Here is an 18317-nt window from a genome sequence, read left to right as displayed (position 1 = left end):
GAATCAAGGCTTTGGAGTGCCTGGATCATCCATCCAACTTCCATCTTCACTGAGGGACTTTGCCTCTGGAAATGGCCAAACCTTTGGCTTGAGGGCCTGGAATGAGTCCAACCTGGGCACAACTCACATGAAATTAAGCTGTAAGTGCACAGGATTCTGTTGGAATGAAGTCCCTGTGGAGATTGGTTGCTGTGGCTACTTAAACCCAGCTTTGCTGAGCTGGTTTAATACACAGAGAATTTGGAATTTTCACCGTAGAGAGATAATAATCTTGAAATAGATTCAGGATATTCATAGACTTCATTGTCCTGTCCTATAGGGCAAAACCCTGCATCCTGTGCCTTACCCTGTCCTTTTAAACCCAGGAAACAATAGTCTTCCAGTATGAAATCTCAATAATTGATGCCTTTCTGTCCTTTCACACTATATAAACAGCATTTCTTTTTGCCTCAACTTAGACTTCACCATTCCCTCCTATGCAACAAAGCAATCCATTTTGTACAGGTATTTTTACCATGTTGTCCATGGGACATGCTCAGATAATGTGAGTAAAAATTGAGCTTTGTAAAGCTGTGGGTGGAAAATTAATATATTCCTGCAGTGTACATCCCATATATTGAAAAATGCCCATTATATTTGTGCAGTATGCATAAAGTCTGTATGGCGTGGCCTTGCTGGAAGCTTGAATGAACCAGGATAAGAAGATTTGGCAAATGCTTGAAGAACCAAACCAGGTCTGGAATCAGCCAAGCTGCTCCAAAGCTGTCCTTTCACATTGGTTTTCTTGCTTTTGTTGCTAGGGGAGAATTTCCAGGGCACGGGATGCTGGTAGCTGGGATGCAAATTGAATTTCCTGCTCATTTTGCAAAGGGTGGGGGAAAGGCATCTGTTGGGTTGAAGTGGTTTTTTGGTTGGTTTTGGAGCTTTGTTTGTTTGTTTGCTTCTTGTTTTTCAATCCCTGGAGTCAAGTAAAGCCCTTTTTACCCCAACTTGAGTTACAGTACCTTTTTAGCCCTTCCTTTTCCAGTGAAGAAAGAAAACTGTGGCACAACACCACAGAGGGGACAAAGTGCCACTTCCAGAAGTGCCCAGCAGTGCCTGTTGGCTTTTCCCAGGGTCAGAATGGTTTGGGACAGCAGCAGGAGCAGACCTGAGGGCAGGTGGATCCACCTGCAGCCCAAAAAGGAGCAGGATGGCTCTGGATTTGGGAAAGGCTGGATCCTGCCGGCCTCGCCCTGTGCTGTAGCCACTGGAGGGGGCCGGAGAACCGCGGTCCCTGCCTGGGGGTTACAGGGACAGCGCCGCTGCCACCTCCTGCCTTGCCCCTCCTGGGCGATCTTCAGGGCATCCTGAATTTTTTCCACCTTCACACCGGGCTGAAGAGAGCTCTTTAAACCTCTCATTCCTGCCCCTGCTCCCTTGGTCGCTCTGGAAATGCAGCTCCTTAGTTTGTCTTGGCGTGCAAGTAGATGTAATTCCTCAAAATATTTTTTAGATTTTTTTGTTTTGTGGCATTTTCACTGGAAAACTCCCTACAAGCTTGAGCAGCATGAGTTTCTGCTGGTTTGCTGTGTTTTTCCTGAGGATTAGCATGTGTACCTGAGGATTTAGTCCATGCAGCTGCCTCCAGGCAAGGGCACAGTCCCTTTTTTAGGATTCCTGCTTTTTTCACTCAGGAGATTTGTCTGATCTGCTGCCAGTGTTTCCTCTGAAGGCAAAACCAGAGTTTTTCCTGAATTGGAAGAAAAGGATCAAATGGTCTGGAATTATGGTGATGAAAAACAAAGCCAAACAAGCCTTAATCTTAAATTTTAGCACTTCCAGCCTCGATATTATTCTAATTTGGAGTGTCTCCCTCCTGCCTCTTCATGCATCTCCCCCCAGGCCACCCCAAATTGGTACCCACAATTCAGTGACATCATTTCTGTGCTGCAGCTTGGAACTGGGGATTTATCCTCAAACAGGAGAGATCTGTGTGTCTGAGCTGCCAGTTTGAGGACAATAAATGTGGAATTGTTTAAAGGAATTGAATATTATTTACTTGTGCCCTTCAGGACAGACAAGCTGTGATTTCTGGTCCCCTCTCACTGAATTTCCTGTGTGACAGACTCACCTGAGAGCCTGTCCTTGCTTTTATAACAGCATTGCAACATGTTCCTTATTACTCACCCTCGTTAATCTCATTCTGAGATCTGCAGCAGCGAGGAAAATATTTCTTCTTGCACTGTGTGATGCCCAAATATTCACTCTGGGCTATGAGAGCTGACCAAATCTCTGGCAGTCTCAAAGCATTTCCTCTAGGATCTGTTGTTCCCACTCCCCAGGCGCTGCTGGGGAAGCCCCAGGTTATTTAACTTTTTATTGTTGTTCTCCATCAGCTCCTCCAGGCTTGTCTTCCTTCCCAGAAGAGCTCTTTGTGACCCCTGCAACTTGCAGCCATGAAGAAAAAGAAAGAAAAGCGTTGTGAAAGGAAAAGAAGGAAAAGGTTCTTGTTGCCCCTGGATCCCTGGAAGTGCCCAAGGCCAGGCTGGACAGGGCTTGGAGCAGCCTGGGATAGTGGAAATTGTCCCTGCCCATGGCAGGGGATGGAATGGGATGGGCTTTAAGGTCCCTTCCCACCCAAACTTTCTGGGATTTCATGGAGAGGGCAGGGGCTGACCAAGCCCTCCCCAGCCCTGCACAGTGACAGGAGGCTGCAACCCCCACAGAGCTCATCCAGCACCTTTCTCATTCCCCCACCTGCATCCAGCACCTTTCCCATTCTCCCATCTGCATCCAGCACCTTTCCTATTTTTCCCTTTGCATCCAGCACCTTTCTTACATTTCCCTCTGCATCCTGCACTTCTCCCCGCCCTAGCCCACATGCCCTGCTCTGTCTTCCACCTCTTTTCACGTGTTTTGCTGTTCCCATTGTTGGTGCCTGGCAGAGGGCTGCAGTGTGCTGTTGTTTACAGGAAAGTGCTCTTTGTTTCCCCGGCCTGCAGCATCTGGTGTTTGTGAGAGGCACGGCGCAGCTTTCCAACAGAAACTCAGCCAGCCCCAGCCTGCCTGGCCAGGAGTCCACGTGTGCCACCACGGCCTTGCTCCTAAAAAGGGTCTAAAAACTCCAAAATGAGACAAGCCAGGCTTGGAGCAGCCTCGTGGAAGGTGTCCCTGCTCACGGCAGGGCGTGGAACAGGATGGGTCTTTAGAGCTTTTCCATCCCACAGCGCTCTGTGATTCCACGATCCAGCACAGAGAGATAAATGAAGGCAGGATGGGTAGGATGGAGCAGCAGAGCTTGGTTGATTTATGGCTCCAGCCATCCCACCCCCAAGGCATCAGGATGATGGACGAGCCGTGCACGCTCCCCTCCCCGTGGCACAGGCTGTCCATGAGCTTTCCAAACATACCAGGGTGAGGTGATGCTTGCAGACACGAAATTCCCGCTGATGGCGCCTTTCCACCATCAGCTGAAAGCTGCTCAGGGAATTTGGGAAGCTGGGCTCCAGCCATGATCTGCTTGGCCAACCCTGCACTTGCCTTTCATTTTAATAATTTGGCGACATCCATTTATTTTAACGTTTCGCAAAGCGGGGCCTGCGTTTCCTCAGAGAAAATGAGAGTTGAAGGATGGTAAAATGCCTCCATAAATTGGAAGTTAAATTAAGGAACAGCTTTTAGAGCACTGAGTGCTGTTAGCCCCACGTTGTGTCACTCACGGCATTGAGAGCCTGTGGCACCCGTTGGAGGCACAGGAGATTTAGGAGGCACACGGAGTGGGCTGGATTGTTTGGTGAGTGTTTCTGAGCCTGCTTTTGTTTGCAGTTGGAATGTATTCATGGGTTCACCCCTTCTTTCACTTCCCACAAGATGCAGTTTTTACCAAAAATTTCTTTTTTGGGGGATAATTTTAGCTATTGGGCATTTTATATCAGTGTGGGAACAGCTTCTGGAATTTTTATCCTTTTGATCTTATCTTTACACAAGGAGTGTTTACAGGGACCTGGAGTGCCAGGACAGGGGGGAATGGCTTCCCACTGCCAGAGGGCAGGGGTAGATGGGATATTGGGAAGGAATTCTTCCCTGTGAGGCTGGGGGGGCCCTGACACAGGGTGTCCAGAGCAGCTGTGGCTGCCCCTGGATCCCTGGAAGTGTCCAAGGGCAGGCTGGATGGGGCTTGGAGCACCCTGGGATAGTGCAAGGTGCCTGTGGCTCCTGGGCATTCACCTCCAGGTCCATCTTACTGAGCTGGAAAGGAATTGGGCTTTGTAACAAATAGATTGTAATACTGTTGTCTGAAGGTGTTCAAGGCTTTACCTTCATCCAAGCAACCAATAAATCCTATAAATATCATTAGGCAAGGAGGAATTCCCAGCTGTCCTAAGTTCCATTTAGTATCACGTCCTTTAATTACCAATCTCCATTAGTGCAAACTTTCTCCAAGCTGAAGCATTCTGGAATCCCAGAGGGATTTGATGGGCTGGAAGGGACCTTGGAGCCCATCTCACTCCACCCCTTGCCATGGGCCAGCTGTGAGATCTGACAATTGAGAGCTATTTTTGACCCAGCAGCCCGAGACACTGTCTGGTCCCTCTTGCCAGGAGTTGTTCTTGCTGGGTGTTCAGGAAATTTTGGGCTGGATCCATCAACTTTCAGCTCAGTGATAACCCGGGATATTTCATGCACGGTGGACCGTGAAGGATGCAGGGATGTCAGCAGAAGCCGTTGTGCCAACACAAACAAGGCCAGGAAGTTTTACTGTTCCCATTGCTGGGAACCTTGTTCCTCTTCCCTCTGTGGATGTGTCTGTGCATCAAGAGAGGCCAAAAGGTGCAGGTAAACATAAATCCCATGTTTCTGTGCTATCCAAAGACAAAAAAAAAATGGGAGAATTAGAGATTATTTGTACATTCAGACTTCTGGAACTTTGAGCTTTGTGCTGCTGTGAACAGCTGCAGGTTTGTGCTTGTTTCCCACAAGAGAGCATTCAAAATGCCACACAGTCATGGTGAAAATGCATCATGTCCACTCTGAACCAGCACAGAATTCACTGGGAAGCCTTGGCTGGACTTTCACCTTGGTTCCCAACTGGTGTCCATCCAGCTAAAGGAAAAGCTCTTCCCCCAGAGGGTGCTGGGCACTGCCCAGGCTCCCCAGGGAATGGTCACAACCCCGAGGCTGCCAGAGCTCCAGGAGCGTTTGGACACTGCTCTCAGGGATGCACAGGATGGGATTGTTGGGCTGTCCATGCAGGGCCAGGGGTTGGACTCCGTGATCCTTGTGGGTCCCTTCCAGCTCTGGAGATTCCATGGTTCTTTTCCCGGGCACTAAAAATGCTCTCCTGGCTTTGAAGTGCCCGATCTGGTTAGCAGGGGTCAGATGTTGGAACGTAGCTGAGGATATTGCATGGGCTGATTAAAGCAAGGCATCTGGCATGGATGTCCTCCTGCAGATAGGTTTCCATGGAAAACAGTTCCCATGCCATGAATGTCACCCGAGGATTAGATTACAGATCAGATGGATCTCGTGTGCTTCCTGAGACCACCATTCCTCCCAGATGGAGATGGTTCCACAGCCCAGAGCACTGCCCAGGGGTCAGGCCCACAGCTTCCTCCTCCTGATGGGATTCCCCATGTCCCTGTGCAGGTGACTCCATCATTTTGCCTTCCCAGTGTCCAAAGCTGCCTCTTGGCCTCCTCTGCATCCCACACGGGGGATGGAGCCATGACCTCTCTGGTTTGACGTGGCTTGGATCCCATGGGAACATCCAAGCCTGGGCACAGCCAGGCCCATTTTCTCCTTGAACTCAGGGTTTTTCCATCACATCTCTGTGCCCAGACTCCCCGAGTCCAGGCTGGTTGCTGTGGATGAGTGCCACGTCTGGTGGCTGTGATTCACCCCGGCGTGCGGGAAGCCCAACCCAGCGATTCATTTCCCTGCAGCTGCCGAGCACTGACGTTGGTTTAGCCCCACTGGGGACAGGGAGAGAGGATTTTTCACCAAATGGCCCCGAATGCTGAAGTCCCCACGTGTTTCAGCTCTTACTCACCCTCTCCTAGCAGCAGAAGTAGCTGCTCAAAGGATGGGTCAGAGTCTCCCTTCATGCAAGGTGACGTCGCCCGCTGGAGAAGCAAAACCAGTTTGTACCAGAGGGTTTTAGTGGGTTCAGGACTTCCAAAGCCCAGTGAGAAACTGGACCTGGGCAAACTTTATTGCTGCACCTTTCACTCTTGATTTTTGCCCCTCTGTTCACCTGCAAAGTTGACAAGGAGCCGTGGATTGTGGGCACTTCAAGATCTGAGTGGCCTGGGCACAGCAGGTGCCCAAGCAGCACTGAGAGCCCCATGCTGCAGCACAGAACCAGGGCACGGAGGGGCCCTGGGCTTTTTGGGTCTCCAGGCAGATGAGGGACAGGCAGAACTTGATTTTTGGGTATGTTGTGGCTCATGGGACTTGCGTCAGGCTGCAATTCAGCAGGAGCCAGTCTCTTGCCGGTGCTGCCAAGATCCAGGAGTTAATTCTTATTCCATGAGAAGGCCAGAGCTTGCATCCAGCCAGTTCCCTGGGGTGCAGGGAAAGAAACGCTCTGAGAAATAAACACAGACACAAACAAACACCAGACTTGGCGTGCGGCTTCGCAGGCAATGGGAATATCTTTTAGATTCCTGCCGAAGTAATTGGCCTGCAAGGAAGCTTCCCTGCTCTGCCCTTTGGCTCCTGGGGAGGCTCTGCTTGCCAAAATGCTTTGTGGTCCCTTGAGCTATGCCTGGGCTGGACTCTGTTCTTCTGCCCAGCCCAGCCCAGCGCTCTCCCGCGTGCTCGCCCTGTTCCTGGTCTAACCTATTCCCAGGGATGTGCTCTGAGCCTCCTTCCCAGGAGCCCCACCCTCTTCTCGTGCATTTTATTCCCATTCTTGGTGCTGCTCACAAAAAAGCTTCCCCAAATCTCCCTTGCTCCTGCTGAGGGTGCTCTTTCTGTGGGGTCTTTCCCGTGTTGCTGGGGTAGGATCTGATCCCATGATCCCACCTGGCTCTTCCCTCCTGAGCCTTCATTGCATTGCTCCACTCTTTCCTGGAAATCCAAGCCCAAATCCCTGATCTACATGCACTGAATAATGCACCAGAGCCTGGATGCTGTACCCCCCTCTGCAAGGTAAACATGCCAGTGTTTTCCAGGCTTTCAGAATTCATGGGAATGTGGACAATCCCACACCTGACAAATCCCATCTTTCTGAGGTGCTGTGTTTCCCCCCACCCACCTTCCTTTGGGTTCCTGCAGCTTTGCAACTGTTTTTGGAGTTCTAAAATGCTGCCAAATTTTTTCCTGGATCAGGAGGGAGAGGAACTGTGCTCCATAGCCCCCAGATTGCAGGGTGGAAGCAGGTGGAGCTCAGCAGGGCTCTGTCATTCCATGTGGGAATGACAGAGGAAGCATCCCTGGCGTGTGGTGGGCTGGGTGCTATTGATGGAAGTTCATTTCAAAATCCCATTTCCAGTGTAAATGGAAGCTTGACCAAGAAAAATAGATTTTTAAGTGGGAATAAAAAGCATTGAGCTGTGCAGGGTCTAATAAATACTCACTTTGGGAAACCAATGGCTGGTTTGCAGCTTAGGCTGGGGATGCTTTTAAAAAATCCATCATTCACTCACAGTGAAAGGCAGTTTAATTCTCAGGGATTCTCCCTCAGGCAGGGACAGTTTTCCTCAGGATCCTCTCTGCATCCCCAAAGCTTGACCTTGCTTCATGCCAAGCAGGGAAAGTGACACCCTATGGTTTTTGAATCACAAATGGAAAATCCATACTGTTTTGGAATAAACAGTGCCGGCCATTAGAGAGTCTATTTGGTTACCATTTGGTTACAACTGCATAAGGAACAGCTCCAGTGGAAAAAAAAAAAAGAAAAAAAGGAGGCAGCAGTAACAGTCAATCGTCACTTTTTTTTTTCTCTCCCTGCCTGGAAAACTTGGAATTTTATGGCCTATGAGCCACAAATTAGAATTGCAGGCAACAGATAAAGCTTGGCTATAAATCCAGCTAATGCCAGTGCCTGCTGGCAGCTGCAAGGTTTGTTAAAGTGCCCCCATCAAAATGGGCCTGAAGGGGATCTTTCGGACCAGCCAGGACCACCAGGTGGGTCTGGATCCCTTTGGAAGCACGGAGCATCCTTGGTGCAGCAGGCAATGTTCCCTGGGCAGGGACAAAAGAGGAGAGAGGAGGCTGCTGCTGCTGTGGTCAGCACCTGCCACCCCAGGAGGCTCCTGCAGCCTTTCCCCCAAAACTGTCTCCCTTCCTTCCTTCCTTCCTTCCTTCCTGGAGTCCTTCCTGGAGTCCTTCCTTCCTTCCTGGAGTCCTTCCTTCCTGGAGTCCTTCCTTCCTTCCTGGAGTCCTTCCTTCCTGGAGTCCTTCCTGGAGTCCTTCCTGGAGTCCTTCCTTCCTGGAGTCCTTCCTTCCTGGAGTCCTTCCTGGAGTCCTTCCTTCCTGGAGTCCTTCCTTCCTGGAGTCCTTCCTGGAGTCCTTCCTTCCTTCCTGGAGTCCTTCCTTCCTTCCTGGAGTCCTTCCTTCCTGGAAGCCTGGAGTCCTTCCTTCCTTCCTGGAAGCCTGGAGTCCTTCCTTCCTGGAAGCCTGGAGTCCTTCCTGGAAGCCTGGAGTCCTTCCTTCCCTCCTGGAAGCCTGGAGTCCTTCCTTCCTGGAGTCCTTCCTTCCTTCCTGGAGTCCTTCCTTCCTTCCTGGAATCCTTCCTCAGGAAAGAGGATTTCTTGGCCATGTCTCCAGAAGATGAATCCCTGTACCTGTTTGTCCTTGCTCACAGGGAATTGTCCCTTCTCTCTGGCTGTGGCTGCACAGGCCACGCTGCTGGAGCAGGATGCAGCCCTCTGCGAGTTCAATCCACAGGGGCCAGGACGAGCCCTCAGGATGGAAAAAATGCTCCAGACATCCCAGACTGGAGTGAATTGCTCAAAGATGTCACCACTTTAGGGCTGCTGAGCTGGGCTGCCAAGTCTCCCAGCGCTGCTCCAGAAGGATCCAGGACCTCTGGCACATCTGTCTGGAGTAACCCCGGGCAGCTCCGTGCACGGCACTCCCATCTTCAGGAAGGAACCCAGAAAGTCTCAGCTTGGATGCTTCAGTGCCCACCCCTGGTGTTTGTTCATGGCTAGGGCTGCTTCCAACAGGAAACAGGAACAGCCTCAGGCAGTGGCTGCTGTTCCAGGAGCCAAGAGAGGGCAGGAATGGCTGTGCCGCCATTTGGGATGTCTGGGACATCACATCTGGGACCTTGTGAGGTCTTGGTCTGAGTCAGTGCAAGGCCACACTCTGAGGAGCAGAGAGAGTTGGGGCTTTTCCATTCCTGCTTGGGCACTTTCAGAGGTCCTTAAATGTCTGAGGTGTCAGGGGAATGTGTGTTCCTAAATCACTGATGGACGTTGGGAAGACCGGTCACCTCCCAAGCCATCAGGACAATTGTCTGAGCTGATGGTTTTGTTGTTGACCATGGAGGGGGGGGCTTTGGACAACAGTCAGAACACAGGGAATGGCTTCCCCCTGCCAGAGGGCAGGGATAGGTGGGATATTGGGAAGGAATTGTTCCCTGGGAGGCCCAGAGCAGCTGTGGCTGCCCCTGGATCCCTGGAAGTGTCCAAAGCCAGGTTGGACACTGAGGCTGGAAGCAGCCTGGTCCAGTGGAAGGTGTCCCTGCCCATGGCAGGAGTGGAATGGGATGAGCTTTAAGGTCCTTCCATCCCAAACCACTCTGGGATTCTGTGTTTGGTGTGTGCAGTCCTGCTGGTTTGTCCCAAAGGGCAGCAGCATCTTTGCCCAGCTGGGGAGTCTGTAGAATAATTTTCCTTGGATGCTCAAAGACATCAGAAAAGGATGCCAGGGAGCATGAGGGGAACCTTGAGTCCTCACATCCTGCCTTGGGCTTGTCAAGCCACCAGTTCTGTTGCTCACCAGCACACCTGGACTCCTGAGATCCCTTTCAGATTGAAGGCAGAACTTCCAAGGGGCACAGAGCCATTTCAGAGCAGCCCCAAGATCATTCTCAAATCGATTTACTTACAAAAAATGAGAAAGAAATGGGCTTTTTTCCCTTGTTTTCCATGCCAGCATCATTGATGGAGTATGGTGTACAGGGAAATGTATTTCCTAAACCTCCAGGATATCTTTAAAATTTTTTTTTATTAGAGTAATTCCTGGACAGCACCCAGGATTTGAAAGACAGATTCAGGAATAAAATCCACACAGGGCCCACAGTGATAAGACGGGTTTTGCTGGTTGACTTGGGAACTAATGCACTGCATGCCAATTATACACATCTCTTTCCTTTATTTTTTCTTTATTCCCATTAACCATCACCATTAGCATTTGGACTCAAACAAACAAACAAATAAGCCCATTTAAATCCTGGATTTTTTTCCCTTCCCTCCAACCATGAATAATTACAAAATAATCACCAAAATCTGGTTTCGTTCGGCGAACGTTTCCAGGTTTTGTTTTCTTTTTCAATAATCTTGGGTTCCAGCAGTCCCACCACCCCCTTGCTTTTATTTTTTGGGAGGCAATTTCAGCTGGTCACATTCCCTGATGCCTGGCACAGCACGATCAGGGAGCATGTGAGCTTTTTTTAATGTATTTCATCTTGACAGGGAACCTTTTCCCTGCCTTTCCTCATGGCCTCAGCACGCAACTTTTCCGAGAACACGGCCCCAAACTCCAGCCCTGCTGCAAAAGTGGCAACATCTGCTGGCAAAGCAAGTTTGCTCCCACTTAAAATGCTGGCAGGACCTAACAGGGCCTTAAAAAAATTCCTTTAATTGGGCTAATTGCATGTGGTTGGAGCCATGTTGAAGCTCAGCTCTGAGTTCAGCGTTTGGTTTATGTGGTTTGGGGTGACGTGAGTTCAGGAGAAAAGCCACCCTGCTTACCTGGTTTCCTTTTCCTTGCCCCCCAGGTTTTTCTTTGTGCTTCAGTTTCACCCCAAAGAGAAGGTAAAATTTGCTTTATTTTGAGCTCAAATGGGAAAGAACCAGAATTTCATCTTGTTTTCACTCAGGGGGATAAATCCTCTTGGATTGTTTAATTGATGTCCTGTGTAACAGCACTTGCTGTGCAGTGCAAGCCTGTGGAGGGCAAGGAAAGCTTCTGGCAGAGCAGGCAGGAATATCAAACTCAAACAAATAAAGGAATTTTCACCCAGTTGCACTGTGCTGCCTTTCTGTGGAGGCAGGAGCCTGCCTTGTGTCAGACCCCAGGTGCCCAAAATGAAGGTTTTCCTTGTTTCATTTTTGGAAAACCTAGTGGTGCCTTGAGATCTCATCGTGCTGCTTGATCCAGGGAAGGTGGGAGGGGGTCCTAACACAGGCTCTGTTATTTCATTGCTGAAAGCACTTCCATGCCTCTGGGAAGCCTGTTGGGAATAACATCACTTGGCTTGTGCTTCTTTGGCAAGGACCTTATTTTCCCATCAATCCCTTTAAAATGGTTTTAGGATTTTTCCCCAAGATGCTGCTTGCTAATTTTGTGTGTAAGGACACACACACACACACACAGAGGCAGGAGAAAAGGTGGAGGTTTGGGAGGAAGGAAGGTGGGGAGTTCTGTGGAACTGAGGGAAGGATGTGGGTTGAGAATGTTGCAGTCCCAGGGCTGAAGGAGAGGAGACAGACTGCCAGTACCACAGAGGAGAAGGAATATTTGTCATATTTGTCAGGCTCAGGAATACCTATTGCTTTTTGCAGACTCTTTTTCCTGTTTATTTCCCTTGTCCCTTCTTTTTTTTTTTTGCCTTGCTGGGACCTCAGGTCTTCCCTTGGTTCCTGGGACTCCAAAAGGGAGCCCTTGGCTGGTCCCAAATGAGGGAGGCTTGTTCAGGAGATCCTTTTTGCTCTAGCATGGATGTCCCACTCTAGAGGCTGCCAGATCCCAGCTTTTCAGGGAGTAAAAATTGTATTTTAACCCTTCTGAGATGCTGGGGATCTCCCTGTGTTGTATGAGGTCTCCTCTTGTTTCCTTGGAACCTCTCTTGGCTCCTGGGGCTCCAAAGGTGAACCCTTGGCTGATCCCAAATGCGATCCAGCCAAGAGATCCCTCATGTTCAAACATGAATACCCCACTGCAGGAGGCTGCCAGATCCCAGATTTTGAGGGAGGAAGATTGCATTTTAACCCTTCTGAGGTGTTAGGGATCTCCCTGTGTCCTACCAGGCACATGGAAGAGGGAGAGGATGCATTTATAGAACAAAACATATCCAGCACTTCAAGGTGCTTTCCCAAGCCCTGGGTACCCAAGTTTTTATTTTCCATGGGTTTACCTCATTAGCAGTGCTGTGAGAAGGTGCTCCTGGAATGAGAGGAAGGCTGAATTAAACAGCGATTGAAGCCTTGCAGCCAACGTGGGAACGAGGCCAATGTCTGGAAGGAAAAATATTATTAATAATTATAGGAAGAAGATGGCCAAAGTCAGAAATGTGTTCTGAACTCCTCCAAAAATAGTACAAAAGAGGTGCCAAACCCAACAAGTGAAGTAAAGATTTGAGGGCAGGGCAAAGTGCTGAGGGAAATTAAAAGGGTGAGAGGAGTCTCAGACAGTGACACTGTGGCCTCACCAGCTGAGCTGCTCTCTGGGCTCAGGAGGATCAGAAGGTGACTCTGGCCTTCAGGAGGGTGAGCAGCCAGTGTGGGCTGTTTGTCCTGAGATGGCAGCCCCAGCCCTGCCTGCCAGAGGTGACAGATGGGGGCACAAACCCTCCACTCCTGTGGAATGATGGCTCTTCTCTCCTGCTTTTGCTGCCCTGGCGTGAGCTGGGGGCATCTGGGGTGCTCTGGTTGCCTTTTCGGCTTCAGAAAGGATGAAGACTTTTGGGACAGGCTTTAAGTGCAGCTACATCCCTAATTATTGCTTAAAAAAAATCAAAATAAACCCTATTGATTGATTCTGGTGCCCCAGCCAGCTGCAGTGCCGAATTCCCAGCTCCCATTTCTCTTCCTTCTGGAGCATTTCGAGTTCCTCAGCTGTGCTCTGTTCAATCCCTGGCTCTGGGAGGGAAGGAAGGAGCCCTGACCACACACAGGCTCCAGGCTGCCCTGGAGAGCCCCAGGAGCTTCCCAGCCACCAGCACTGACCCCTCAGGGCAGGGACAGCTGTCCAAACAGAGGGACACCTGTGCAGGGAAGGCCAGGACAACCAGAGACATCCCTGGCTCCAGAGGCGGCTCCCTGAACCTGCCTTTCTCCTTTGATCTTCACCTGAGCAGCCTCTGTTGCTCTGCTTCACCCCACATTTGTTCTTTCCCAAGTCTGATCTCCCTCTTCTTTCCTGAGCCTGATCTCTGTCCCACCCTGGAATTACTGCCTGGAGCTTTCAAAGGCATCCGAGTGTGAATCTTTCTTCCAAACACTCAGCATTCCCAAGAGGCTTTCCTTTTCCCCATCCCCCTGGGGACCAAGCTAGGAGGCAGAGCCATGACTTTTTCTGTATTTTCCTGTATTTTCCTGTATTTTCCTGCATTTTGCCTGTTCCCAGTTATATTTTCTCACCTATGGTTTACCCTTCCCTACAGAAGTTGTTGTGTTCTGAAAATCCCTCCTTTGTGTGGGTGCTCCCATTTTCCATCTAAAAAGCCGCTCCCTCAAATGATAAAATGTTTTGGTTTTGTTTTTTTTTTTTTTTAAGAAAAGAAAGAGTCAGGGCCTCTTTCTTGCCTTAATCAGACATCCTGGATCAGGGTGCACTCCACACATTCATTCATCCCATTTATACATTTGTTTCTGGTTTAGATCTAGCTAAAGTAAGGCACAGTGTGGACATCTATCTGCCTTATTATCCAACAGCAGGTTAAATAAAATAAACCCCCCCATGCTCCCTGGGAGGGACATTGGAATAAAGGGATTCTTCAGGCCGGAAAAGAACCTCCAAGGTCACCAAATCCAATCTGTTGACATTGACATAATTTCTTTTTTTCCTCCCTTTTCTCACACATTCGTTCAGCATAAAACTGACATATCCCTGAAAACTCCCTTGGGTTTGACCCCTGGAATCTCCCTCCCTTGGATTTTGGGATGACCAAGCCAAGCAGCTTTTCCAGAGCTTCTCCAGGCATTGGCTGGGAAGAGCAATCCAGCGTGGAATATGGAATGGATTGGTTCCTCAGATTTTTAGGGAGAATCCTCCGCCCTTTGGTCAAGGTTTGTGTGTGCTCTGCTCCCCTTCAGTGCTGGGAGAGGGAGGCTGTGGGAGCCTGGGATGGGATGGGATGGGATGAAGAGAGAAGGGGACAGTGGGAATGCAATCCAGGTTTTGATGTGCTGATGGAGATGAGGGATTTCTTACCCTCCTCTCCTCTTCTCTCCTTTCATCCAGCATTTCTGTCTGCTACACGTGTTCCCCTCTGCACCGTGCCAGAACCCTGACAGAAGGAAAGGGCAGGGAAAGGGTGGGGGAGAGAAAAAAAAATATCTCTGTAAAGTTTCTGTTCTGGAGAGAAAACAGGACTTTATCAAAATATTAGCAGAGCACCAGCTGGTGCCGATTAGCAAAGCCCTGGGTGAGAGTTTTCCATTTACCTTGTGCTGTTTTTCTTTCCCTGAGCTGCACATGCTCTTTCCCAAAGCTCCAAGGCTTTGGCCACTGAGGTTCATCCAGCCTGGGCGCCGTTTCATTTCTCAAAAATGCAGAGTCCACCCAAGATGCACCCAGAAATTGAAGTGTCCATTCACCTGTCCAAGCCTGGTTGGCCTGGGGGATGAAGTCCCATCCCTACAGGCTGGTTGGATGATGAGGGATGAAATCCCACCCCTACAGGCTGTTGGATGATGAGGGATGAGATCCCATCCCTACAGGCTGGTTGGATGATGGAGGATGAGATCCCATCCCTACAGGCTGGTTGGATGATGTGGGATGAGATCCCATCTCTGCAGGCTGGCTGGATGATGAGGGATGAGATCCCATCCCTACAGGCTGGTTGGATGATGAGGGATGAAATCCCATCCCTACAGGCTGGTTGGATGATGAGGGATGAAGGGTCACAGGGACTGAAAATGTCCTCACACAACCACTGAAATCATCGTACCGATGCTCATTAACCAAACATCATGGCTGGGTGATTTTCCCCATGCCCAGCTTGCAAAGGTGCCAGGGGCAGGCTGGATCTGATCCCCAAAGCACTCGAGGGGCCTGGCCACCACCACTCAGCACCTTTTCTTGCAGGAGATGCTGCTGCTGCTGCTGCATCCTGGACTCCAGCCCGGTGCCGGGTTTGCGCGGAGGTGAGGAAAGTATTGCTCATTCATAAGTGCGTGTTTTAAGGGATATGATTCCCCAGTATTAAAGTAGAACCAGCTTTTAGGAGCAGAGGATAAAGATTTGGCTGGGAACCCCTGAGCTGGAGGACCAATAACTTGGGAATTGCTCTGAAGTGTTTGATCTGTCTCGGGCCAGCAAACGCTGAGCCAGCGCCTGCCGTTAAGTGGAAGTTATTTTCTGCATCCACCAGAGTCCCATAAAACCATTTCCTCTGGGATCCACAGGGACAGCCAGGCCTGCTTTTTTGGTTGTTTTTTTTTTCCTTTTCTCCCCCAACAATATCAATATGTAAGTGCTGAGGGAAGGAGCACGTGCTGTGTGACAGATTTAGGAGTAGCCTTAGGGCTCCATCACCTCTCTCCAAGAGGCTTTGCCAGAGTGCTGGAATTGACTCCTATTCATCAGGAGGGAAGGCTGGTTTGGGGGTGAACAGGCAGAGCTGGCCCTGCTGGAGTCCTGAAAGGTGGGGAAAAGGGCTTTTTCCTGGGCTGTGGGGGAGCAAAGAGCCCATCCACGCAGGAATGGCTCCTCACATGTGATTTTGGGAAACCTTCAGCCGCATTTTAAAGCACAACTGCACCTACTCAGCACCCTTTGGTTCCTCTGGGGTTCCCAAGCCTGTTTGGAGCATATTCAACCCCAAAACATGCAGGATGTGTTGTGCCACTGTCTTTGAGATATTGATCCTGGAGGCCAGGAGTACATAGAATCATAAATTCCCAGAATGGTTTGGGTTGGAAGAGAGAGTTAAAGCTCGTCCCATTCCACGCCTGCCATGGGCACGGACACCTTCCACTATCCCAGGCTGCTCCAAGACCCATCCAGCCTGGCCTGGGACACTGCCAGGTATGCAGAGGCAGCCACAGCTGCTCTGGGCAGTGCCAGGGCCTCAGCACCTGCCAGGGAACAATTCCTAATTCCCAATATCCCATCCATCCCTGCCCTCTGGCAATGGGAGCCATTCCCTGTGTCCTGTCCCTCCAGGCCATTGTCCAAAGAGTCCCTCTCCATCTTCCATTCAGCATTTCACCATTCCCTTCAGGAGGGGGTTGCTTTGGCAACAAACAAACCAAAGGAGTGATGGGAGAAGCGACACCTCCACCTGCCAAGTGATGCCTTTCACCTCCTGCCTTTGCCTGAGCCAATTTCTCTTTCTTTATTTTTTTTTTTTAATTTTTTTTTTAGGGATCTGGAAGTGCATTTGCAAAGGCTGAAGGGAAGAAAAACAACCTTCTCCCCCCTGCACCTAAGTGCTAAAGCAGATCCCAGAGGTGTGAGCAGGAGAGGAGCTGGCAGGAGATCTCGTTCCCCGCTTGTGCCTGGGGGCTTTTCCCCTCGGAGCCCCTGGAAGGGCAGCAGGGAAATGATTCCAATCCCAGGCTTTCCAGCTTCCACGCTAATTTAACCCAAACTGTTTCCTAGTCTCTGACAGGGGAGCAGGGATGAGGTTTGCAGATTGGAAATGGAGGGGGGGGGGATGGAGGAACTGCAAATGATCTCAGCAGCTTTACAGCCATCCCTTTTCCTGGCAGGACATGAGGGAGAGCGTGTCCCCCGCCCCTGGGGTGGAAGGTGGAGGAATGTGAATGCTGGAACACTTCTCAGGGTTTGCCCTGATTGCCTTTCCTCTCCCAGCAGTTTCAGTGGTGCCCATGAATTCAGAGCAAATATTCCCACGTGCATTTTCACCCTCATCCCGAGGGATTGCTGGCTGTCCCAGAGAAGCCACCTATCCATGCTGTGGCAAGCAACCGCTGGGTGTCACCTCCACCAAGAGAGAAGAGAAATCTCTGGGAAAAGGTGTGTTTGAGGTGAATTGTTTACATGGATTCTCTTTTCTTTCTTCACAACAAAAAAATTGTGCCTCCATTTCCCCCTTCTCCCAAACCTGTTGCCCCTGGCTCATCATTGGCTTTAAAACCTCTGTGTGACGCATCAGACCCTCAGGTCACAGGTGCCACCAGCTGGAGCCAGTTTTCCAGCAAGGGAAAAGAGCAGGAAAAAATAAACAGGAGAAATTGATGCCCTCCTGCTGCCCTTGCTGGGATGTCTCCTTTTACATCCTCAGCATTTGGAGAGAGCCACTCTGAGGGAATAGCAACTTCTTGGGGGCAAGAGCTTTTTCTTTGCAGGGGGGTCCCATAAAGGGCAGTTTGGGGGAGCTTGTTAATTAATTAAATTTTTCCACATTAACGAAGCGTTTTGTAGCTGGTCTGATATGGCAAAATTTTAAGGTTTTTTTGGGCTGCTGTGACGTTTTTGATGAAGTTCCCACTCCAGAGGTGTCTCCCCATGGAAGGGACCATCAGCCTCTCCCTGAGGATGAGGGCTCAGAGCACCTCTCCATCTCCTCACCTGCTGAGCCACTTGCAGTGTGGGGTCACTGAGCTGGCTGTCCCTCTGGAGTCCTTGGTGCTCCTCAGGAGTTTGGCCCAGGTGCACACCAGTCCCAAACTGGCTGATTCTGGAGCAGGAACCATCCCATGGTCCCCTCATGGCCGGGGTACCAGCCAGGAAAGGGGGGGATTTGAAGCCAGTTCTTACATGTAGAACCCTTTCCCTGGAAATCAGCTTGGGCAGAGGTAATTTTACCCCAAGGCAATGTGAACTGGTGATTCAATTGAGAAATTGATGATTCAGAGCAAAAGAGGGGAAATTGGGACTGAAAGAGAGGAAATTCAGACTGAAAGAGGGGAAATTCAGGCTGAAAGAGGGGAAATTTAAGTGAGATATCAGGAAAATTTTCTTTCCTGTCAGGGTGCTGAGGCTCTGGCACAGGGTGCCCAGAGCAGCTGTGGCTGCCCCTGGATCCCTGGCAGTGTCCCAGGCCAGGTTGGATGGGGCTTGGAATGACCTGGGACAGTGGAAGGTGTCCCTGCTATGGCAGGGGGAGGAACTGGGTGAGCTTTAAGGTGCCTAAACCAGTCTGTAATTCTGTGATTTGTACAGCACAAAAAGTCCTGTGTGAACCTGCTCCAAAGGGACAGAATGAGCTTAGACATGGAGGCAGCAGATGCATTTGATTTTTTATTATT

This window comes from Agelaius tricolor, unplaced genomic scaffold (assembly GCF_023055355.1).
Source record: "Agelaius tricolor isolate 1412-34295 unplaced genomic scaffold, bAgeTri1.0.p SCAF_75, whole genome shotgun sequence".
NCBI lineage: Eukaryota > Metazoa > Chordata > Aves > Passeriformes > Icteridae > Agelaius > Agelaius tricolor.
The sequence above is the reverse complement of the archived record's forward strand: the minus strand, read 5'-3'. Positions refer to the sequence as shown.